Source organism: Arvicanthis niloticus, chromosome 12 (assembly GCF_011762505.2).
Source record: "Arvicanthis niloticus isolate mArvNil1 chromosome 12, mArvNil1.pat.X, whole genome shotgun sequence".
Taxonomy (NCBI): domain Eukaryota; kingdom Metazoa; phylum Chordata; class Mammalia; order Rodentia; family Muridae; genus Arvicanthis; species Arvicanthis niloticus.
In genome coordinates, this window is record NC_047669.1 from 16,599,966 (window position 1) to 16,624,622 (window position 24,657).

Sequence of the window (24,657 nt, forward strand, 5' to 3'; positions counted from 1 at the left end):
CTTTTCTTCTTCTTCTTCTTCTTCTTCTTCTTCTTCTTCTTCTTCTTCTTCTTCTTCTTCTTCTTCTTCTTCTTCTTCTTCTTCTTCTTCTTCTTCTTCTTCTTCTTCTTCTTCGACAAGGTCTCACTACGTAGTTCTTGCTGGCCTGGAACTCTCAGTGTAGATCAGGCTGGCTTCAAACTCAGAGATTTTGCCTCTGCCCAAGTGCCAGGATTAAAGGTGTGCGCCACCGTATCCAGCCTAGCCGTTTGCAATTTCTGGTACAGACAGCATAGGGATTTCTTAAATTTACTCTTCGAGGAGGGAAATGAACCGCCTTGTTACTATCACTATTAATCTTCTTTAGTTTTCTCTGACAATGGTCCAATCTCCCTCACAGCCATCTTACCCAGGGGAGGGATGTCCTGGCCTTCATTAAAGATTTTTCTCTCGTTTCTCAGTTTGCTGACTCTCATAGCCCCACAATCCAATGTTCTGACAAATGTCCCACGTGTGCTTTGTCCTCTGAACACCTGCCATGGATTTTTGGGCAGGCTTTCTGATTGTCCATGATTAAGGGCTATACCTGCAGTATTCTAATCCCAGGATTACTGCTGGGCTAGCCAGCAAGCGGCATTGACTGGAGCATGCGCATATGCGCATAGGCACCAGTGGAACCCAGCCTGAGTTTTGGTGTGACACTGTGCTATCTACCGAGTAGAGCAAGCTGCTTAACAGACAAGCAAAACAAACTTCGTAAATATCAAGATGAAACAGACGCCCACCCTAGGGGAGTTGTTGGCATCCGCTGTCTTAAACGGCTGAATGGCGTCGCTGGGTTGCTCCTGGGCTATCTCAGGAACAGATTTCAAAATGCTTTTTTGTTCTTTGAGTGCCCTCAGAAATCTGCGTTCGCCAAAGAAGACTCATAAAACAGAGGCTTCTGGGGAAACTATAGAAAGTCTAATGAGCTAAGTGATTCTCGACATCTTAAAAGAGCAGACAAATAAAGAGGAAAGGAGGAAGGAAAGCAGAGAAATTCTAGCCCTGGGCTGGCAGTGGCTGACCTGCACGGTCCTGCAGATTTTTTCACTAATAGACCAGGAGAAAATAAGTCTTGTGTTTCTTGCCAGCAGCATGGTTTTGCTTGCTACAGCTGTAAGTCCATTCAGGCCAAAGGGCATATTTAACGGGAAGCAACCGCGCAGTAGAGTTCACTGCCCTGTACACTCTCTCCTACCTGTTCTGGTTTGGATCTGAAACACACCCCACAGGCTTATGTTTGAATACTTGGTTTCCCAACCTTTAAACTTCTTTTTAAGGGCTTCGGAGTCATTAAGAGTTGGAGCCAGGCCGATGAAGTTAGCCTTGAAAAGTTAGACCCCCGGCTTTGATTCTAACCTGTGTTCTGTTTCATGGGCCACCACTGTACTGGTCACTTTTCTATTGCTGTGATAAAACACCACCACCAAAGGCAACTTAAGGAAGAGAGTGTTTATTTTGGTTTATGGCTAAAGAGGGATAAAAGTTCATGGTGGTGGACTTGAGGTGTGGCAACACGCAGCAGGCACTGTGGCAGATATATATATATATATATGTATATGTATATGTATATGTATATGTATGTGTATGTGTATGTGTATGTGTATGTGTATGTGTATGTGTATGTGTGTGTGTGTGTGTGTGTGTGTGTGTGTGTGTGTGTGTATCTCAGGAGACTGGAGAGATGAGTCAACAGTTAAGAGCACTGGCTGCTCTTCTAGAAAGTCCCAGGTTCGGTTCCCAGCACCCACATGGCAGCTCACAACTGTCTGTAACTTCCTGTACACCTACCCATAGACACGCAGTCAAATCACCAATGTACACAAAATAAAAAATAAATCGGGTTTGTTGTAAAATTATTTTTAAGCCTTTCGCTGGTTTATCTGTAGCATGTTAATGAGAAAAACATCAGCCCTAACATTTTCTACATGAAAAAAAAAAGCAAACATATAATTCAGATGAAAATATAAGTCAGGGCCAGGCGGTGGTGGTGCACACCTTTAATCCCAGCACTTGGGAGACAGAGGCAGGCGGATTTCTGAGTTCGAGGTCAGCCTGGTCTACAGAGTGAGTTCCAGGACAGCCAGGACTATACAGAGAAACCCTGTTTCGAATATATATATATATATATATATATTTATATATATATATTATATATATGTCAGTAAAATATAAGCACAATTATTTATTAATGATCAAGAACATAGGTCAAAACAAAACCTATACACCCCAATCACCTTTGTAACTACTGATTACAAAAGGAAGATGATGTAGCATAGAGATAATTAATCAGGAATTCTTCTCTACTGATGAGACCTGAAAGGGTAAACCTTTCTGAAGGCGATCTGGTAATACAAACCTATAGGTATAGCATCTCCACACCCTTCTGATGCTAATGTCAATTCTGTGAATACATCAAAGGGAAATAAGAGATGTGTAGACACGTATATAAAAGTTCTCATCACAGTAGTTTTTATAACAGCAATGAACAGCAACCTAATCTACTAATGGCAGACTGACTGTGCAGTGGTGATGTGCCAATATGGGGACACATCCAAATGATGTTTGGGAAACTGGTAATGGTCTGGGGGAGATGTAGTTTATACAAATAGGTGTGCGCTTAGGAAATCTCAATGTTGGCAAAAGTTAAAGAGAGGAGAAGCTAGGCTGGAGGGAAGAAGGTGACCATGTTACAAAAGAGATGGTCTCCTGTGACAGGAGAGAGACATGTGGGGTGTCACTGTTAGGTATCTTGACCACTTATGGTAGAGGTGGTTACCTCAGATAACTCCCACAGAACTAAACACACATGCACATGTATACACATACACACACACTTAAAGATTATATTAAAAAATCTTTTTAAAATGTCCATAAAGTTTTGTGAATCAGAAAACATTAAGAGTTACCCCAAAATGTAATTGCCATGAAACCAGAGTGGGCATAACTGGACAATGAATTCTTCTCTGAGTTTTCTGGTCACCAAGGGCAAGTCGATAAGATATTGCTTTACGGGATGCCACGAGGAGAAATGTGGTATTCAGTAATAATTAGCGTGGGGAGGGGCGTGTCTAACACTCTGACTCTTTAAAGTTTCTATCAACTTCAGTAAATCAAGAAGTTTCTCTTAGAAAAGAACTCTCCCAGCTTCAGCATCAATATAGAAACACACAGAATATCCATATAGAACGGCTCTCATGACGCCTTATATTGTGTTATAGCTCAAAGAAGAACACACATTTATCACACATAAGACCCTGGGTTCAAGTTTCGGTCCCTAGTAAGCACCAGGAACGGCATAAGAGAATGTCAAAAATATTCACAGCCAACCTCAACTAGCTACAAAACAGGCAGTTAAGAGGTCGAAAACTGGGGGCTTTTTTTTTTTTTTTCAACTGAAATTCAGGACTCTAGACAAGGATACATTCAAAGAAATTTGTCATGCTGCCTGAGAAATCTAAAATACTCATTTAAAGACGTGAAACTTGAAACCAGGAGAAAAGAAACTTGCCCCAGGTGTATTTGGAAGCTTTTGTCTCACTCTCTGTATCAGCAAGCTAGGCAAGCACAGAGACTTCCATGACAGGTTCCCATGTGCTCCGTATGTGTGAGTAGAAGATTCCTGGGTTTCCTATCTGTGTTCCAAGGCTGTGCTAGCTGGGAAAGCAGAGTGGTCCTTTTCTTAGCCATGTCAAGGTTCTGGCTTACTGTATTCATCCCATGCTCATGGTGTACTCAGAGACGGTACGATAGAGGCTTGCCTCCTTCCTAGAAGTGTGCCTACATGCTGCTGGCTGAGAGCGGGAGATGGCTTCAACATCTGACGCTCATTGGTCACAGGTGTTAGTATTCGGTCTAAACTCCACCTCCACAGTTACCTGGCAACAGCCAGGTATGCTCCGCCCCACAGTTACCTAGCAGCAACCGGGTAGGCCTGGCCTACTATAAAAGGGGCTGCTTGCCCCCTCCTCTCTCATAATCTCTTACCCTCTTGCTCTCTTGTCTCTCTGTCCCCCGGCCCCTCCCCTTCTCTTCATCTCTTTCCACGTGGTCATGGCCGGCCTCTACTTCTCTTCTTCCTCTTCTTCCCTCTTCTTCCCCCAACATTTGCCCTGTCTCCTGAATAAACCTCCCCCGCCCCTTGGAACCGTGTGGTCTGGAGTGGTCTCTTCTGAACTGGTCGGACATCTAACAACAGGGTTAAGTTAATAGGACCCTGGTAGGGAAAGGGGTTTATTAGTAGGAAATTGGGCTTGAGTTTTGCTTTCGGGTTTTTAATCTATGTTTCTCCTTTTCATACTTGCAAAACAAAACAAAGCCACCTTAGCTTTAGTGGAGCAGGGCTCAGTCGTAACCACCCTCAGGCCCATAGCCCTCCTCTGAGCCTGCTGATTCAACAGTCTGGAGTCCTTCAGTTCCTTCCCTTGGGGCCTTTGAAATAACTATAATTAGCTCTTATCTGGTCACTAGGATACAAGAGAATCACACGCAGGAGTCAAAGGACCATAACCTAAGGGGAGGTCTGTCTTTGCTCCAAGGACTACAGGTCCCTCAAACAAAGACTGTTTCCTGCTAGTGTCTTGCATAAAGTTGGCCGTTCATTGGTCTCCATACCAAGAAACAGGTCAGGTTCTGACGGACAAGTTTCTGGGCCGCCTCCTGGAGTGCTGGGACTCCCGCTGATTGGGGGAGGGGGAAAGAACCCGAGGCTGGATGGAAGCCCCCCCCCCCCCCAACAAAGAATGGAGCAAATGGGGAAGAAACCCAGAAGGTTCTTTGCTGATGGTGGCAGCGTGCGAGTCTGCTCATCCTCACAACTCCTTGAAGCTACCACGGGCACAGTGACACACTTTGTCTGCTTAGAGATACACTGCCCCGTTCAGTGATGTCACACTGATACCGGGACATCAGTCATAAAGGAACTATTTATACCATGAAAATGAGTGAAAATCTACAAAGGGGCGTGCTCTCCTCTCCTCCTATCTCCACCCAGAGCTCACTGTGGAACATTTCCCAGCACACAGCAACATCTGCAACATCTGCATACACACTGCATGTGACCCTGGCTTCCCGGTGAAGGGTGAGGAGAGCCATGCCCCACCCCCTCCAGCTGCGGAGTGTTGGTCGCTGACAGCTCTTACAAATCTCTCTCCAGGAACTGCCTTAGGCTGAAAGGGACAGTCCAGTCCTGCTCCCTTCTCTGGGGAAATATCCTTATCAACTAGTCACTTCGGGGGCGGGACAGTATGAACAATTCCATGTGAGGTAACTTTAACACACACACACACACACACACACACACACACACACACACACACTCACACCTCCATCCTGCATATTAAAGGGAATTTTGGCTGGCTCTAGTATTTGTATTACAACCATCATTCCCTTCTGGCTTCCGCTGCTGAAAGAGAGGGGAGACACTGAGGCACCACCGTCTTTCTTCTTTCCCCATGTGACTCTCTTTCCTTCATATGGAAGGATGCATGAGCTTCTTTTCATAGCTAATGTTCAACAACGTCCTGAGCAAGTTTGAGGACATGGCTTTCATTGAGCCTTTGGCGTCTCATCTGGCGTGGTGATGCCAGTATCCAAGGAACTAGGACAGGAGGAGGAAGGTTGGAGATCAGCCTGGGCTACGGAGTTCAAGGTCAGCTTGGACTATAGACGGAGTCTCTGTCTCAACAAGTAAACATTAAACACAGTAAGAAACATCTGGCCCGGGTCTCTAAGAGAGATTATCCCCCATCTTTGTTTATTCTCTGCTCACCTGTTCATATTTCTCTTTCTTCTGCAACTCCATATGGACATCTTAGGTCCCCCATCCGGTTTCCTGGGCTTTGATCTCTTCTTGATTTGGTTCCTATGACTGGGCTACTTTTACATTTGGCTTCCAAAGCCACGTCTTTTTTTTTTTTTTTTTTTAACTAACCCAATGGATTATTTTAGTTTAGGATGCATCTGAGTTCTAGGATGCCTCTTACATTTTTTTGATAGGTTTTTTTGTTGTTTGTTTGTTTGTTTTTTGAATGTCCTGGTTTCTTGGTAGTTTTCTCTTCTTCTCTCCTGGCCTCATGAGTCTCATGTGTTAGCTTCCAGGCGATTCCACTAGGGTCCTCCCAGGTACTTAGGGAGGGCATCACCTTGCTGTAGCCTGGTGCGAGCTGGATGGGCTGCGTATAAAAGGACTGCCCTGCACTCAACTCGCTCTCTGTCCCCACATGTTCCTGGCCAGTCTCTCTCTTCCCGTTCTTCTCTGTGACCATTCTCTTTTCTACCTGCATGGCTCTGTTCACGTCTGTCTGTCTATCTGTCTGTCTGTCTGTCTATATGTCTACTCATCTGCCTCTACCCTTTCTCACAAGCCCTCACTCCCTTCCTTTCCCCCAAATACCCCCACCCCCTTATATCATATCTGTTGCATGGCATGATTTCTCAAGGAGACCCCTTGACATGGGCCCACCAGGTAATGCCCCCTCACTGCATTATATTTTATATCACTATGGAAACATTACTGCCCTCTATGGCTCAGCCCCTGAAGTTCCATAACCTAAGGATAGGGTGTAGGGGGGAGCCTGCCAGTACAGGAATGTGTCTTAGTCACTTTTCTATTCCAGTGATAAAACACCATGACCAAAACAACTTTAAAAATTTAGGTTTTTTTTTTTATTATTTAAGAGTATTTTTGCCTGCTCATGTATCTATGAACCACATGCATGCTTGGTGCCTGCAGAGGCTGAAAGCCTCCACGTGGGTGCTGGGAATCAAACCTGTGTCTTTCACAACCACTCTTTAGCCCTTAAACACTGAGCAAAGTCTCCAGCCCACGACAAAGACAACTTACCAAAGAAAGCATTGGGCTTACGATTTCAGAGGGTCTGAGCCCATGACGGCGGAGTGAAGACATGGTGACCAGAACTTCTGAAAGCTTACATTTTGATCCACAAGCAAGCAAGCCAGAGAGTACATTAGGGTACACTAGAGATAATGAGAGTCTTTTAAAACTCAAAGCTCATCCACGGTGACACACCCCCTTCAAAGATCAAGGTGTCACCTTAATCTTTCCCAGACAAGTTCTACCAACTGGTGGTGACCAAGTATTCAAACAGATGAGCCACGGAGGCTATTCTCTTTTCAAACCACCACAGAAAGAATTGCTTTACGGGCCTTCAGTTCAGCAGTAGCACACAGGGCCCATCCAGTTCTCATGGAGGCTTCAGGATGGGGAGCTCCACTGTCTTTTCACATCCAGTTTCTTCTCAGCCGAGTTGGTGAGGGTAGTCCAGCACAAATGCTGACCGATCTTTCCCCTGGGGCCATGAATGTGAAAGGCCAAGCATAGGTCTCACCACAGTGAGCATCCTCCATAAGCCTTCCAGCCTCTGGTACCCAGAGAAGAAACCCCCAGCCCAGCTATCCCTGTCCAGTCTCCATCAAACCTGGGCTAGCCTTCCATAGTGGTGAAAATAAAAACAGCCCCTCTCCCCTGGGCTTGTGTTGAATGCTTGGTCCCCAGCTGGTGGCACTGTTTTGGGAGCTGGGACCTAGCTGGAGGAAGTGACTCTGCCTTTGACAGGTTAGGCCTCATCCTTGATTGATTCTGTCTGCTTCCTGGCAAAGTGAGCAGATTTGGCCAAGTGTTGCCATGATGCCCTACATCATCACAGGCCCAGACCCAAGAGACCCAGAACTATGGACCAAAACCTCTGTAGCTCTGAGCTAAAATTAATCTCCCCACTTCAGTTTTTACTGAGGTATTTTGTCACAGCAACAAAAGGTCTAACACACCCTCACTTCTCCAGTGTCTACCTCTGTTGGTCCCACCAGAAGAGTTAACTATCAGGTGATAAGTCTACCATCTTAGCTAAACCTAGACACTCCCCCCACCCACCCAAACATCTTTTAATAGAAAGGACACACTTGATCTGTTGGCCCTGGCTGATTCCTTATTTACTACTGAAATGATTTAACTTGTGTTTTCCTCTGATTTCTTTGGGAGAAAAAAAAATCTTCAAAGTTGTAAGTGTTAAATATATATCCCGGGCTCACTGGATTTCCTTTAAAACTGCATTTATGGGCCAGTAAGATGGCCAAGTGGATAGAGCTATATGCCTCTAAGCCTGACAATCCGATTTAAAACCTCAGGGCCCACAAGGGAGAAGGAAAGAACCAATTTGTCGTCTGATCTCCACATACATGTTGTGATATAGTTGTGCATGCACACACACACAAATACATAAACAAATAAAAATGTAATTTCGAATTAAAATTGTGTTTATAAGGGAATAAAGTGGTTGAAAGGCAGTGTATACGGATGTGTTATGTGTGTATGTCTCCCACATCTACAGGTACATTAGATAAAACCAAAAATGTCTGCATGGGTAAATACCACATTCCTATCATTAGATGCTATGTTTATGAATAACACAATAACATGTCTTTTTTTTGTTTTGTTTTGTTTGTTTGTTTGTTTGTTTTTCGAGACAGGGTTTCTCTGTGTAGCCCTGGCTGTCCTGGAACTCACTCTGAAGACCAGGCTGGCCTCGAACTCAGAAATCCGCCTGCCTCAGCCTCCCAAGTGCTGGGATTAAAGGTGTGCGCCACCACTGCCTGGCACATGTCTTTTTCTTGTCTACATCATTTAGTAAATCTTATTGATGAAAGTCAAACTAACCATTCCGCCCAGTTGCTCACTCAGCACAACACATGAGAAATAGACACTGTTGGACTCTCATAGACGTTTCTAGAATGGAGGAGATGGTTAATCAAAGCTTGGCATGGCCATTCCAGAGTCTACAAAATGAGCTCCCGTCTTCTCAGTGGACTCACCAGGCTGTTGATAACCTGTGGAGGCAAAAGACCAGAGTCACCCAGGAAGGACCCCACCTAGGATGACGACGAACCAGGAACAAAGTTCAGAGACAAGGATCACCCAAGGCCCTAGTTTCCTCTCACCGTCCGGGAAGAGCACAAGAGTCCTGTGTGGTCTCTCAGGACAGAATCACTTCCTGTTCTGACTCCAGCACCAGGCACTTAGGAGCTGCTCAACAAACTCTGGTTGGCTAAATTCATTCTCTCTCACTTTGATAACACACTGTGTGTTAATAGACGGCTCTGCAGTGTTACAGCTGTCCTGGGGCTTGCAATAATTCTATCTAGACTGGAGACTGAAGTTCTAGTTGTACAGGAAGATTTCTGTTCAATAGAAGGGCTTTGGGAGATCTTGAGCCTTGTTGGTTCATACAGATTTTGTTTTTAAGGAGCTATGCTCTGTGTCAATGGGTGTGGCCCAGAAGGAGTTGTCAGTCTCCTGAGACAGTGACATAGAAAGGATTGTATTGGCTGTAGAGAGAGCCCAAAGTTTTGCAAGTGTCCTTCTGATTCCAACTGTATGGCAACCTCAGTTCGGCAATATTATGTAAAGTTGTCTGTTTCTTCCAAAAGTGTCCCTCTGCCCTGAGGTCATCTCCAGGCCTCTTAAAGTTCTCCTTCAAGACTGCCAAGTATGAGTCAAGGGAAAGATTGGGTGTGCCCTTGCAGGACTCCGCAGGAAAGCCCATAGGTGCTGTGTAATTAGTACAGGACAGTCTTGTGGACCACAAGACTTCATCTGTCCCACAGGCATCTGGAAGACCTAGCCCTGGGAGAGAGATGCTTTCACAGGACCGGCGATATTTAAAGGGCAGACAAAAATTCTGCAGAGGTGTTGGCCTCTCAAGAGGGAGGTAGCATTAGAGACATAGTGAATAGGGCTGGGTCTGAAGGCTCTCTATTTTTACTGTTTGGCTCCTGAGCATGTCTGGGGTGAGGGCTGGACAGCTTGGGGCAGCAGGGCAGCTCTCGGGACAGCTAAGAGCATTAGTTCCTTCATGATGGCCACAGAAGGGTTGCTATAGTTTCAGAACCAGAGTGACCACATGTGCACATACCAACCAGAGAGCAGCTCCGGGTTGAAACCACTTCTGAGCCGAGCTGCCCCTCTGGCAGAAGCTAGAACCCCATTGCTGCAAGCCACACTTTATGGAGTTCTTTTATTAGTCTCCCATGTAACCCATAGCCACATCATAAAATTAAATACCCCATTCTGTACATCAAGTCCACTGACTTTTTGAGCCCTGATTAACACTGGGCTTTTCCTTCTGGGGTTGTATTACAGTAAGATTGTAACTGACAGCTAAGAAACTCTTTGCCAGGAGCAGTCAAATCCTTCAGGCTCACAAGGCTTATTCTCAAATCACAGGGTGTCACGGGTGTGTCCCTCTTCCTCTGAAGTCTTTTTGGCAGCTTCTCAATAATCCCTCTCTGTATCTTTCATCCCCTCTTCTCCTTCTGTTCGACCTCTCAAATTGACTTAGAGCTGAGTGCCCCTAGTGCTTGCCTAGAGTCACAGGTCAGGGTAGCCCCAACTCACCCTTGAGAATAAATTTAGCCCATGGGTAATACCCCAGATGGAGAAGTTATCTTTAGTCTGGCAGAGGTGGAGAGTCAGTCCAGGCCATGCTGTAAGCAGCAGAGTTAGGAGGTAAGGGGAAGGAAGCCAGTCCTCTACCTCAGCATACAATTTAGCATTCAAGTGTGCTCTCTCGGGGTGACAGAGAAATAAAAGTCACCGTGCTCTCCAAATCACGAAGAACACCTGAGAACAGTGGTCTGTTTCTCTCCCTCCTATGAACAGAAAAGATGTCTGCATTGTGGGTCAGCCATGTAAAACCTCAAACACATGTTCTTTAAAAAAGAGCATCAAGCCAGCGTAATTTCCAGTCTTCCTCGTTCATATCCGTTTATTGCTTGTTCATTAGTTTTGTTGCCTGCAGGTGTAAACGTTTAAGACGGAAAAAAAAAAAAATGTGTGGGGGCAAAAAAAAAAAACCCTCCATGGAACCCTCATGTGGCTTGAATTAAGGAAAGGACCAGGAATATTCTATTTTAAAGCTGGAATACCTCAGTTCATGCCAGGAGCCCCAAGGGCTGAACTTGCTCTGATAGCAAGAAAATGCTAGACCTGAGGAGACACTAATAACCTGCCTTATGACTGAACTCATATAAGAAATGCTTTGGCTGGTCTGGTGGCACACGTCTATAATCCCAGCTACTTTGGGAGGCTGATTCTAGAGGAGCACAAGTTCAGGGATGTCTGGGCTACACAGTGAGTTCAAAGTCAACCTGGGCAACTCAGTGAGAACCAGTGTCAAAAACAATGCGGGGGGGGGGGGGGGGGAGGAGGAGGGAGGAAGAAGATGCTCTCAGAATATAGCTCAGAACCTAGCAGCATGAGACATTAGGTTCAGTTCAATCTCTAGAACTATTAAAAATAAGATACAAAGAAAGAAAATAAGCTAAAAAGAATGGATGGAGGGAAGACAGAAAGCCTTTTTCACTCACTGAGATCCCTCCCTGTCACAGTCTGTACTCAGAGCCTCCAGTTTGGCCTTCATTGTAGAACATTTCATTAAAATCTTTTTGTCAAAACATCTGAACACTTGCCGGTTATTATTAGGGTAAATCCTGAGCCGAGGCTGAACTTGAGCTGGGTTCTGACATGTCTGAGCATGTCTGACAGCTGTGTGAGAGGCCCTCGTCTCCTGGGAAGGAGCCTGTGCTATGGGACAGGAGACAGAGCCCCTGTTAATCCAGGAAGACAATCTTAGATGCTGGGGAAGAGCAACTGATTTCCGTATCCTTAAGTTCTACTGGAGTCCCATCGGGAGCAATGAGACCATGAGAAAGAGTTGGAAAGACGACTTAGTAAGATCTCATGTGAAGCAGAGCATAGAGCTTGGAGCTCTGATACTGGGCCATCACACAGTAGGGAAAAAAAAAAAACCAGCATCTCCAGTGACTAGACAGCCCCCTAGGACCAGGCCTCAGGCATCCTTGGGCCTAGCAAGCCTTTGCTTTAAGAAGGCTGTGGGGTATAGTGTTGTTGTTTTAAGAAGAAGTCCGACTGCAGCTCAGAACAGACCACTCCAGACCATGCGGTTCCAAGGGGGAGAAAGTTTATTCAGGGGAAAGGGCAAAGGTGGGGAGAGAAGAGAAGTAGAGGCCGGCCATGACCAGGTGGAGAGAGAGGAAGGTGGGGGAGGGGACAGAGAGGAAGAGAGCAAGAGAAGAAGAGAGGGAGTAAGAGAGTAAGAGGGCAAGAGAAGAGAGAAGGAGTAAGAGAGAGAGGAGGGGGCAAGCAGCCCCTTTTATAGTGGATCAGGCTACCTGGCTGTTGCCAGGTAACTGTGGGGAGGAGCATACCTGGCTGTTGCCAGGTAACTGTGGGGAGGAGCATACCTGGCTATTGCCAGGTAACTGGGGATGTGGAGTTTAGACGAAATACTAACATATAGTACCCCTGGAAGGTCATTGGTACTTAAGAACCTAAGAAAAGTGAGCTTACTGTGGTATGTATGGGTCTCAACATTAAATCTCTTTGTAGCCTTTTCTTCTCCATAGAGGCTGGACAGAGCCACCTCTACCCGATCTTGCATGAGGACGCTCTGGCTCTCCTGCTCATCTCTATGACTCCTCTTCCCCAAAATGTAACATAGCAGAGCAACCACAGAACATTTATAAATTCTTCACTGAGCATCTATCCACAAAAGAATTCCTGTGTCTCCATCAGTTACCATCCTGTGAGTCATCCTGACAGTCTATTGGCACTTATTGAAATGGCTTAACAGTTATCTATCCAAGCTGTGGCCAACTGTGACTCCTCCTTGGATCTTCCTTCAACTGTCCTTGATTCACACCTGCCTTGTCTAGGTAGTGAGGATGATGTCCAGAGCATAGTAATCCACGCTGTCTTAGTACCTAACATCATTCAGAACTAGAAAGACTAGGTCTGCGATTCTCAAAACCAATGAACTGTAATCCTCATCTCCATATCGTCATGTAAACATTGCCTACAAATGAATCAACTTCAGAATAACTTTTAGGATCGTCATAAAAATAAAAAATATCGAATCTTTTAAAAAAGAAAGTACCAGAGAGAGAGAGAGAGAGAGAGAGAAGAGAAGAGAAGAGAAGAGAAGAGAAGAGAAGAGAAGAGAAGAGAAGAGAAGAGAAGGGAAGAGAGGTGTCTCACATAGCCTAGGCTTGCCTAACAACTAAGCTTCATTCCAAGCTCTGAAGAAGTTCTCAATGATGAGAACTTGTACTTTGGGGGTGGGTGTTAGTTGTTTTAAGAAGTCCAACCGAAGTTCAGAACAGACCACTCCAGACCACACGGTTCCAAGGGGGAGGAGGTTTATTCAGGAGATAGGGCAAAGGTGGGGAGAAGAAGGTGGAAAGGTAAGAGAGAAGAGAAGTAGAGGCCGGCCATGACCACGTGGAGAGAGAGGAGGGTGGGGAGAGGGTAAGAGAGGTAAGAGGGTAAGAGATTAAGAGTAAGAGAATAAGAGTAAGAGAGTGAGGAGGGGGCAAGCAGCCCCTTTTATAGTGGATCAGGCCTACCTGCCGGTTGCCAGGTAACTGTGGGGAGGAGCATACCTGGCTGTTGCCAAGTAATGGGGAGATGGAGTTTAGATAGAATACTAACAGTGGGGGGTGATTACTTAAGCAGTATATGACTGAGCATAGAATTGTCTTTGTATAACCAACCGCCTTGGCTCATTGTTTGAGACAGGGTATCACTCTGTAGTCCTGGCTGACTCAGAACTTGCTATATAGACCAACCAAGCTGTCCTTGAACTCATAGTGATCACGAGGCCTGGCCCTGCCTCCCAAGTACCAGAATATTTTATTTTATTTTGAGTTTGACTCCTATTAAATCAAAACTGACTCCCCTTTTTATTTTATGAATCTTTTATCTGTATGCATGTCTGTGCACCTTGTTCATGCCCGATATTCACAGAAGTCAAAAGAAGGCATCAAGATGCCCTGAAACTGGAGTTACAATTACGAGCCCCCATGTGGGTGCTGAGAATGAATTGTCCTCTGGAAGAGCAGCCAGTGCTCTTAACTGCTGAGCCACCTCTCCAGCCCCTAATTCTACTTTTGAAAGTATATTTATATATTACTCTTTTGATTAATCTTCTAAAAATCTAGTTTTAAAAAAATCAAAACAAAGAACAATTTACAGCCCTAACCCCCTAAGCAGTGGGCCTAGAAAGGTCCTTTTGCTGATGCTGTATTCGTAGGCGCAAATGTCCGGCATGCCCTGGCTCCCTGGAATGGTTCGCTGCACTCGAAATGGATTGCACAATGGCTGGCCTGGCTCTCAGCCCTCACAATGCTCTCCCCCATAACTAGGGCAACATGACTTCCGTTTGTTGACTCGTCTCTAGGTCCAGGCCCTGGGACTAATCCTGTTTCTTGTCTGGAGGGATTTTAAGGGCTAGTAGCTTGGGTTACTTAGGCTCAGCCAGCCTGGTTGCTAGGCCTGTTCTAGTCTGTGTTCTCTTGGCAGAGTGGTCTAGGCCTTCCCTGGTGGGGACACAGATGACCATTTTTAGCCTGCCTGGTCTTGAAATCCATAAAGGGATAAATAAGACACATGTGAGATGAGACGTTCCGCACAACGCACATAGCTACCTATGTATTCACCAACCACAGTTAGCAAACACCTCTTGTGTGTACAAAAGCAAGCCGGGCCTGGGTCAAAGCAAGTACGAAGGGGAGGACTTTACCGGAGCAGTTTAGTACTATAGCCACGTGGAACCCAACTCCAAAGGGCCCCGAGGCAGAGAGGCAGGTTTGGCAAGAGGGAGGTAAAAGGAAGGATTGATTTTAGGGAGATAAAGACCGAGTCTGGGAGGGATCAGAAGGAGAGATCAGACGATTGTTAGACATCTGAGGTGGTGGGATTTCAGTAGCTGCAAGCAGAACGTTCCAGATCGAGGAAGTAGTCAATGAACGCAACCCCATGGTCACAGAATTCAGAGTCGCTGGCCTTCTGCCCTCCCACTCCTTAGAGAAGCAGGTGAAGCAGGGCGGTGGTGGAGCACGCCTTTAATCCCAGCACTTGGGAGGCAGAGGCAGGCAGATTTCTGAGTTCGAGGCCAGCCTGGTCTACAGAGTGAGTTCCAGGACAGCCAAGGCTATACAGAGAAACCCTGTCTCGAAAAACCAAAAAAAAAAAAAAAAAAAAAAAAAAAAAAAAAAAAAAAAAGCAGGTGAAAGCAGCTGGCCTCTGAGAGTTTTACGCAGGACTTGTTCTGTCTGAAACGCCTCCATATCTAGCGAACATCTAGTTCTGTCAGTTATATTTCTCTTTGCCGTGATGCAATACCTAGCAAAAGCAACTTAAGGAAGCAGGGTTCACTTTGGCCCTGCTTTGACGGAATGTCATCAGAACACAGAAGGCACGGCAATGGGAGCTCAAGGATAACTTTGCATCTCAGTCAAGAAAACAGAGATGGATGCTAGTGATTAGCTTGCTTCTTTTTCATGTTCAGTCCAGGCCCCAGCACATAGGAGGGTGCTGCTCATATTCAGGGTGGGTCTTTCCTCTTTAGTTAAGCCTTCCTGGAAGCATCCTTGCAAGCCCCAGCCATCTCAGCTGCTAGGTGATTCTAAACCAGTCAGGCTGACAATGAATACATGACGGTCCCCGCAACCCCCGTTTTCGATACCCTAACACCCATGACCTTCTCAGACAGGTTAATCGTCCCAATCGCCATTCTCAGTACTAGAGAGGTAGGGAAATCCAGACGTGGGCTCTGAGTCTATTTATTCAGGTTATTTTTTGCGTGGAGTACTGAGGAAACAAACCCTGAGCCAGGACTCTACCACCGAGCCGCACTTCCTGCCTCTAAGGTCCAACTGAAGTTCAGCCACTGCCTTTCTGAGTCATTTTATATCACTCAGTGAAATGTTCTGGCTAGGAGAGTCACCTTCCTGAGGTCACCACAGATTAAGGAAGTCAGTAAGACCGAGGCAAGCGCCAGCCTCGGTGCCTGCTTTGGAGCTTTATAACCCTAGGCTGCAGTTACTCTGTAATCCACCCTTTGCGATTCTGAGAGGCCCCAGACCGGAGCTAGTAATCCCGAATTTATCTCTGCAAGCGATTAAAGGTATTCTCACAGCAGAGACTCGAGTGGGAATGGGCCCAAATGCACCGGGAGAGTAAACGCACAGGGAGGTGGAAAAGTAAAAAGCCCCCAACGGGATCGGAGTTGCCACGTTCAGGAGGGAAATGGCCCCTGAGCCCCTTGCCAAGGCTTTGGGAGCTGGGAGCTGGGAGCTGGGAGCTGGGAGCTGGGAGCTGGGAGCTGGGAGCTGGGAGCTGGGAGCTGGGAGCTGGGAGCTGGGAGCTGGGAGCTGGGAGCTGGGAGCTGGGAGCTGGGAGCTGGGAGCTGGGAGCTGGGAGCTGGGAGCTGGGAGCTGGGAGCTGGGAGCTGGGAGCTGGGAGCTGGGAGCTGGGAGCTGGGAGCTGGGAGCTGGGAGCTGGGAGCTGGGAGCTGGGAGCTGGGAGCTGGGAGCTGGGAGCTGGGAGCTGGGAGCTGGGAGCTGGGAGCTGGGAGCTGGGAGCTGGGAGCTGGGAGCTGGGAGCTGGGAGCTGGGAGCTGGGAGCTGGGAGCTGGGAGCTGGGAGCTGGGAGCTGGGAGCTGGGAGCTGGGAGCTGGGAGCTGGGAGCTGGGAGCTGGGAGCTGGGAGCTGGGAGCTGGGAGCTGGGAGCTGGGAGCTGGGAGCTGGGAGCTGGGAGCTGGGAGCTGGGAGCTGGGAGCTGGGAGCTGGGAGCTGGGAGCTGGGAGCTGGGAGCTGGGAGCTGGGAGCTGGGAGCTGGGAGCTGGGAGCTGGGAGCTGGGAGCTGGGAGCTGGGAGCTGGGAGCTGGGAGCTGGGAGCTGGGAGCTGGATTTTCCAGGCTGCCCTGCGCCCGCCCCGTGCCGGGTCACAGCGCGGACCTCCCACCCACGCGGGCCAGCAGCCGGCCAGCCTGGGCGCGGCAGGAAGGCGAGCCAGCTCCCGGCACCCTGATCCTTAACTGCCGCTTCCAAAGTCCCGGCTGATCCTAATCAGTGTGGGAAAGGAGCGCCCGGGCCCAGCCCGCCGCCGGAGACGCCGCCTCTTTTCATAAACTTTATCGCCGCGGTGCACAGCCCCTGATAAAGCACCATAAATAAACGAGCGGGCCGGAGTGTGCGGCTGGCCGGAGGCTGCCTGAGCGCACGCCCTGCCTCGGCCCGCAGCTCCCGAGGGGAAATGAATCATGCGCCAAGCTCAAGAGGGATCCGAGCACCCCTCCCAACCCCCAACATCCCACCCCCTGCAATCGCAATGCTATAAATAAGGATGTAAGCCTCCCCCTCCTTGGCAGCATTCAGAAGGACTAGGAGTTTCCTTGTGGCTGCCGGCCACCCTTTTGGCCTGGGAACTAGGAGTGTTCTTGCTTACCCTCCTGCTTCGGGTCAAGTTCCTTGGGCCTGGGTTGAGCCTGGGCATGTGGCTCCATTATCACAAATTCCTCTGGCTCTTGCACAACACCCGGGCTGGAGCCGGGAAGGGAGGGGCGAAGAAAGGCTTGAAAGTCTCTGATGGCAGGTGATCAAGAGAAGTGGCCCCTTCTGCTTGGAAAGCCTGTTACAGCCAGGCCATAGGAGAAGCGCAGGGTGCCAGGCAGGCCTGTGTCCAGTTTACTCAGGTGGAGAAACAGTGAAGATTCTGATGGACAGGGAAGGAAGCGGGTCTTCTGACCTCATCCCCCGCCCCCAGAGAATGTGTTCAAAGGGTCCTGACAAGTTACTCAACATCTTTTATCCTTCAGCCCTTAAAAATGTTTTTAACTTTATTTTTTATTTTAAATGATGTGTATGCATGCGTGCCTGTCTGCGTGTGTGTATATATGTGCACGTGAGTGCAGATGTCCCAGGCTAAGGCATCGGCTCTCCTGGAGCGGGAGTATAGATGGTCATGAGCTGCCTCTATGGGTGCTGGGAACGGAACTCAGGCCCTTTGCATTGCAAGAGCCTTCTGAGCTCTCAAGTACTAAGCCCTCTCCTCCAGCCCCCAGTCTTTGACAGTTTTCTTTTCTTGGTGGGTCTCTACATTAACCAATAGTACCTCTTGAAAACAAGCTTGTGGTCTGTGTCAGGAGTATGAAAGACTAGAAAGGGCTAGAAAGACAGGTGTCTGGCACAGCATGTGCCAGCTCAGCACTAATGCCCAATTTTCAGTCTTTCTGGTCCAGCTGCAGCCACCTGGCTCTGTGGCCTCCCAGCCTTTGCTTCTCCCTGGGCCAGCGTTTCCTCATGTGTCTGATGCTCTCTAAAAGCTCCCTTCCCCCACCCCCACCCCTACCCTCACCCCCATGCCCACCCCCACCCTCATTCACCTAGTCTCTGGAAAGCACTGTCTTTATAAACTCTTCCATTTCTGGGCTGTCTCACCATAGTTAACTCTGATGAAAAACATTGCCTTGCCTAATTGAAAGAAGCCAGAGCTGGGAGAGTTTCCATAACCCATCCCTACTTGAGGTGAGCACAAGACTGTCCCTCACAGTAACTGCTGTTATCTTGTGGGGGTGGGGGTAGAGGAGCTAAAATAAACGCCAATAAACTCTAACAGCCTCGACTCAGCACTTCTCTGAGCAAAAATATAAGTTCCGTTGCGGCAAATGTCTCTGCTTCCTATGGGAGGGAGGCCCCAACTGGCTTGAAACATCTATTCCAGAGAGCACTAATGCTGCCTTCAGTGGGGAAAGAGTTGAGGAGGGAGGCAGTCTCTGGTGGCAGAGGACAACATAAGTGTCCTCTGGCTGATGCTGGAAGAATGGGTTGGGTGCCAATCCTGCTAGTCACGGCTGAGGAGAGGAACTCAGTGAAGTCGGCCGTGAACAAAGGTCTGGTTCTTCCAGACCCTGTTTGTGACACTGTATGTCCCTGGGAACATGCGGCCCCAGACAGCCTTCATTTCCTGCTCTCTGGACAGAAGGGCACTCAGTCTTGTTTCCTTCATTTGCATAATGTCAAAAAAAATGAGTCACATTGTACTGTAGTCATTTGTTGAGAAATATTGGCAAGAGGTTCCAATCATGGTTGGAGTTGAATCCTTAGTAAGGAACAAGCCCTGGGCAGGACTCAGTCACTGGCTTAGCATCTGGACATGAGCCACTCTCTGGGCCTTCGTTTCTCTGTCTGTGTAGCAGGAAGACTTTAGAGGTTTCTTCCCACTCTGCGTTAAAGTGACTCTGCTGTACACAGGTGTGGGGGTGGGGAGAAGCATTTGGGATGAAGCAAGACTTTCAACTTTGCAGAACAGAGACAGGTAAGGAAACACGTGAGCTGGTTTCTTCCAAAAATTGCTCTTGCATCTGATTTTGCCTACTATTATAAAGGTTGGCAGTCAGAGAAAACGCATCAAAATGTAGGCTTGAACATCAGCGGGGTCCCACTGGCTGTTAGCTGTTTCAACACTATGACAACATGCCTGACAGAAACAACTTATAGGGAGGAAAGATTTTCTTATTTTGGTTATGTTGTTTTGTTTGGTTTCAGGGATTTCAGACCGTGGTGAGCTGACTGCATTGCTTTAAATTTATGTCAAGGCAGAAGCATCATGGATGAAGGGTACAGGGAAGGAACGGCTACTCACGTACCTGATGGACGTAAGGGAGCAAAGAGCTACTGGAAAGGTTATGGCAACGGTATGTCTCTCCAGGGCATGTGCTTCCTCCAACGAGGCTGTACCTCCCAAAATGCCACAGCAGTATGAATCCATCAAGTATGTCACTCCACGAGTTAGCCCAAGGCCTCAGGATCCAATAAATTTTCAAGTGAAGGCCACCGAGCTTTCCACACATATGGCGGGGGGGGGGGGATTTCCTATACAAGCCATAATACTTACTAATTAGTATTAGTATTACTAATTACAAGATTAGGAGGGCCACCATAGTGGCTCCCAGTCATTGACAGTCACAGAACTCTGTAGAGGAAAATCACACCCACCCTGCACCCAAGGACAAATCAAAGACCTACCTGCCTTTGCAGATCTCTTCAGGAATCCCCAGTCACCTGAAGCCTCAGGGATCTTATTAAGAATTCCTGCTCTAGGGACTGGAGAGATGACTCAGGGTTAAGAGCACTGGCTGCAGTTCCAGAGAACCAGGGTTCAACTCCCAGTATCCACATGGCAGCTCACAACTGTCTGTAACTCACACCCTCACACAGATATATGTGCAGGCAAAACACCAGTGCACATGAAATAATAATAATAATAATAATAATAATAATAATAATAATAATAATATAAAGAATTCCTGCTCTGGAGAATAAGAAAACACTGAGCCGGTGTTTTCTTAATCTGTAAAGAGGAAATACCACTGCCCCCCAACCAGACTTCGTGTGGTGGGGGTGCTGATATAGATCCGTGCTATTAGGACCCGTTGGTTCTCTGCCTAGCAGACATGTAATATTAATACAATTCCTATTACCATCATCTGCCACAACCGTTCCCTACTCTGCTACATGGGATGTAAATTCCTTTCAGAGAAGCAGTTCTGTCTGTGAAATTCCCGTAGCAAACCCTTCTGGTAAGCCAGCACTATACGATTTCATACTTGCCTGCTGGAAACATAACGAGTCCCCACGGAGACCAAAGGGAAAGCAGGAGGCAGCTCGGCAGGCTCTCAGAAGGTAATAATTGCTGGGGCAGGAATGCACCAAACGATACCCCTGTGGCTTTAAAAGGCAATGTAACTTGCCCAAGCATCCTCCTCTCTCCCAAAGTAGATTGTAACGGTAGAGAAATTAGCTTACTGAGAGCAAGATTCAGGGACAAAGCTTTGGATGGAGTCGTGTTAAATAAGATCAGTCTGTTTGGCACAAGGAACCGTACCTCAGTTCCGGTGTCAACAGTTAAATGAAGAGATTAGGTTAGACATCCTGGTCCTTAATCTTCTGGGGTTGGTAAAACCTTTGGGACTCTGACATAAGCGGTGAGTTCCTAGCTCCAGAAGGTACATATGCACCAGACACACAACCCGTGTCATTTTTCTTACAATGTAGAGAAAAGAAGAAAAGAAACTGAACTTGCATCTCTCCAGGGTCCTTTAGGCTTAATTGGCTTCAAGCATCCGAGGAAAGGCCTTGACTGTGTCTAAAAGCCTCCGTAAGTCGATGAAGGATGCTGTGAAATGATTGATTTAGGCACCCATTTGAGCCTTTGTTTAGAAAGCAGCATCCCCACCTCCCACCCCCACCCCTACCCCAAAACAGACAGGCAGCATGAAACTCTAACTCAGTTGTTTTCCTTCATAGGAGAAGGGGAATGCAGCCCATGGGAATAGAGCGTCCAAGGAGAAAGCCAGGGGTATGGTCAAAACATGCAGAAAGCACAGGACTAAGAACTCGACTAACACACCTGGGAGAGCAAGCATCGAGGGAAGCCAGATGGCATCTCAGCAGCCCATCTTCCCACAGCACCTGTGCAGGCCACACTGAGAGTACCTGCTTGTTTGTTAGTTGTTTTGACAACTTGACACAAGGTAGAGTCAGCTGAGAAGAGGAGTCTCAATTTAAAAAAAAAAAAAAAAAAAAAAAAAAAAAAAAAAAAAAAACCTCCATCAGATTGGCCAATGGGACATTTTCTTGGTTGTTGATTGCCATGGAAAAGCTCATCCCACTGTGGGTGGTACCACCCCTGGGCAGTGGTCCTGAGGTGTGTAAAGAAGCAAACAGAGCAAGCCATGAAGAGCAAGCCAGTAAGCAGCACTCCTCTATGGCGTCTGCATCAGCTCCTGCCTCCAGGTTCCTGCCCTGACTTCTTTCAGTGATTGATTAGAAATTGTAAAGTGAAATAAAACCTTTCCTCCTCAGGTTGCTTTGGGTCATGGTGTTTTCCCAGCAATAGAAATCTAAGCCAGAACCCTTCTTCCTGCTTCAAGGTCGGCCCTATCTCAGATCCATCTCTCCATCAGCCAGGCCATACAGTGAAGGTGACCTAGAGGCCGGCTGTAGTCAGCCTGTAGGGCCTCGAGCAAGAAAGCCTTCTCAGTATTATAAACCTTGGGATTTGGAGATTTACTTATCCGTACAGCAGAGCCAAACCTAATTTACCAGTCCATCTTCATCCCTAGGAAGAAGAGAAATGTGGATGTCCAGAATGGTCCTCACTGACTTGTGGAGTCACAAATTCTAGGATGAGCGGTAGTCAGCAAGGTCAGGCAGACTCCTCCTACATCTTCTTGAAACCTCCTCTTGCTGACACTGTCAACTGGGTCTCACTGTAACCACTATCAGCAGGGTCCCCTAGAACTCAGGGGAAGGCCAAGGGGCCCATCAATCATGCCACTTATAGTGGATTAAATGGTGGCCTCTTAAGAAGATATATCCAAGAACGCACAAGTAGACATTTATTTGAAAAGGGTACTTGCATATGTAATTAAATTAAAGCTGTCTTCATGAGATTATCCTGGATTGCTAGATGCAGCCTAGTCCCAGTGACCAGTATTCTTTGAAGAGAAAAACATGTCAGAGGCGAGGATGGAATGATTCCATCATGAGATCAAGAGACTCTACAGCCAGCAGAACACAGAGACTCAAAGGAAGGTTCTCTGTGGCAGCCTTTGGGGAGAATCTGTGACCCTATGAACAATTAGCTTCAGACTTCTGGACTGTGGAACTATTTCAGAATAAAGTTCTATTGGGCTGAGCTGCCTAGATCAGAGTGATTTGTTCTAATAACCCTGGAAAACTCACACCCCGCCTCAGCAAATGCCTTTTCCTGCCGTTCTTTCTTGGATAGAATTCTTAAAGGTAGAGACTGCTGACCGGCACACTAATGGACTGAGAAGGAAGCCTGCCTTTCTCTCTAGATGGTCCCCAGGGCAGGGCCTCAATTACGTTTTGACCAGTGGGGGATGCCAGCTCACAAAACCTGACTGGCCTGCTTCCTCTTGGAGGAGACACCAGGCATGAGAGGGTCTGAGTCCTTGATTATGACCTGTGTAGAAAGTAAAGTTCTAAATAAATAATACCGGGAATCCAAGCTCAGGGAAGTGCACAGCCTCAGACCCTAGGGTGGAGAGAGACATGGGGGTGGGGGGAACCCTGTCTAGAGATGTATGACAGCCAAAAGATTTTGTTTGTTTGTTTGGTAATTGTTTCTTTTCACAGGGGACCATCTAGGGGCTGATCCCACAGCTTCAGTTCAGTCCGAGGCTCTCATTTCTCTGCAGAACTGTGCTATTCGGCCTCTTTAGTTTTGCACTATAGGGTATGAACTTACTATACACTTATAGCTGGGTTCACGCAAACCCTTGAAAGTCTGAGTGGAGGGACCCACACTGCATATCTTTTTATTTTGTGCATTTCGTCTTATTTTGAGGAAGGGCTTTATTCCATAGCCCCAGCCTGACTTTGAAATAACTATGTTGTCCAGGTTGTACTGAAACTTGACATCCCCCTGCTTCAGTCCCTTGACTAACAAAGTAGTAAAACTGTACCCCCCAAGCCTGGTTCCATGCGGGGGGCTTTTGACTCTGTTTTGTTTGTTTGTTTGTTTGTTTAGGGTAGGAGTGTTTTTCCTGCCTGTCTATGCCTTGTGTATGTTCCTAGTGCCCAAAGCGTTCAGAAAAGGACATAGGATCCACTGGAACTGGAATTATATATGGTAATACACTGTCACGTGGGTGCTGGGAATTGAACTTTGATCCTCTGAAAGAACAGCAAATACTCTTAGCAGGTAGTACATGCTGAGCCTCCAGCCCACCCCCCACCCCGATTTTTTAATGATTATCTTTTCATTTTAAAGATTTATTTATTTATTTCTGTGTATTTTGCTTGCATGTGTATCTATGAAGGCGCCAGACTCCCTAGAATTGGAGTTGCAGACAGTTATGAGCTGCCATGTGGGTGCCAGGAATTGAACCCTGGTCCTCTGGAAAAGCAGCCACTGAGCCAACTCCCTAGCCATCCATGTCATTTTGGTAATTTTAAAGATTTGCATTAATTTAGCATATTTGTGTAGAGTCAGAGGACACTGTTTGCGAGTCAGTTCTCTCTGTCTACCTTGTGGGTACTGGGGATTGAACTCGTGTCATTACGCTTGGCCATACTCTGTTTAAGCTACTGAGCCAGCTTGCCAGCCCTCTATGTCATTTTAAACACCTCAAGACGCATGCTCACACGAAATATTTTTTTTTGTTTGTTTGCTTGGTTTTTGTTTTCCAAGACAGGGTTTCTCTGTGTAGCTCTGGCTGTCTTGGAATTCTGTCTGTAAATCAGGCAGGCCTCAAACTCAGAGATCCTGCTGCCTCTGCCTCCCGAGTGCTAGGATCAAAGGTGTGTACACTACCACTGCCTGGCTTTTTATTTTTAACATTTTCATGGGTTTTGTTTGTTTGTTTTGTTTTGTTTTTTTTAGAAATATTTTCCTGAATGTAGTTGCACGTGCATAAATTGCTTGCTTCTAATTGTTTTTCTACGTTGTTCCAATAATCATTATAGAAATCTAGGAAGAACTAACCATGGAACATTTTTCTGAGGAAACAAGTTGTTTGTTTTTTCTTCATCAGTAAGATTCACACCATGTGTCTTTTTGATGAACTTAATTCACATTTTCATTAATTTCAAGCTTACCTTTTAAGTCTTGGGTTGGGCAGGTCTGGGGGGAAGCTTGCACATGAAGGACAGTGAGCAGGTAAGGCCAGTAGGTAGGTGAAACTGGGCTGCCGAGAGCAAAAGGAGTCAAGGTCTTAGCAGTGGGAGAGT

The 24,657-nt window shown here is 47.0% G+C and overlaps 1 long non-coding RNA gene across 2 annotated transcripts; it reads left to right on the plus strand.

Annotated features, from left to right (window-relative positions):
* Nucleotides 1-15,827: 15,827 nt before the first annotated feature.
* LOC117718067 (uncharacterized) lies at nt 15,828-22,610 on the plus strand. Of its 2 annotated transcripts, XR_013113518.1 has the most exons (4): nt 15,828-16,022; nt 19,444-19,592; nt 21,205-21,431; nt 22,023-22,607. It is a non-coding gene; the product is annotated as an uncharacterized LOC117718067 (long non-coding RNA). The 2 variants fall into 2 exon arrangements; XR_004607996.2 differs by having other exon boundaries at nt 15,847-16,022; nt 21,205-22,610.
* The last annotated feature ends 2,047 nt before the right edge of the window (nt 22,611-24,657 follow it).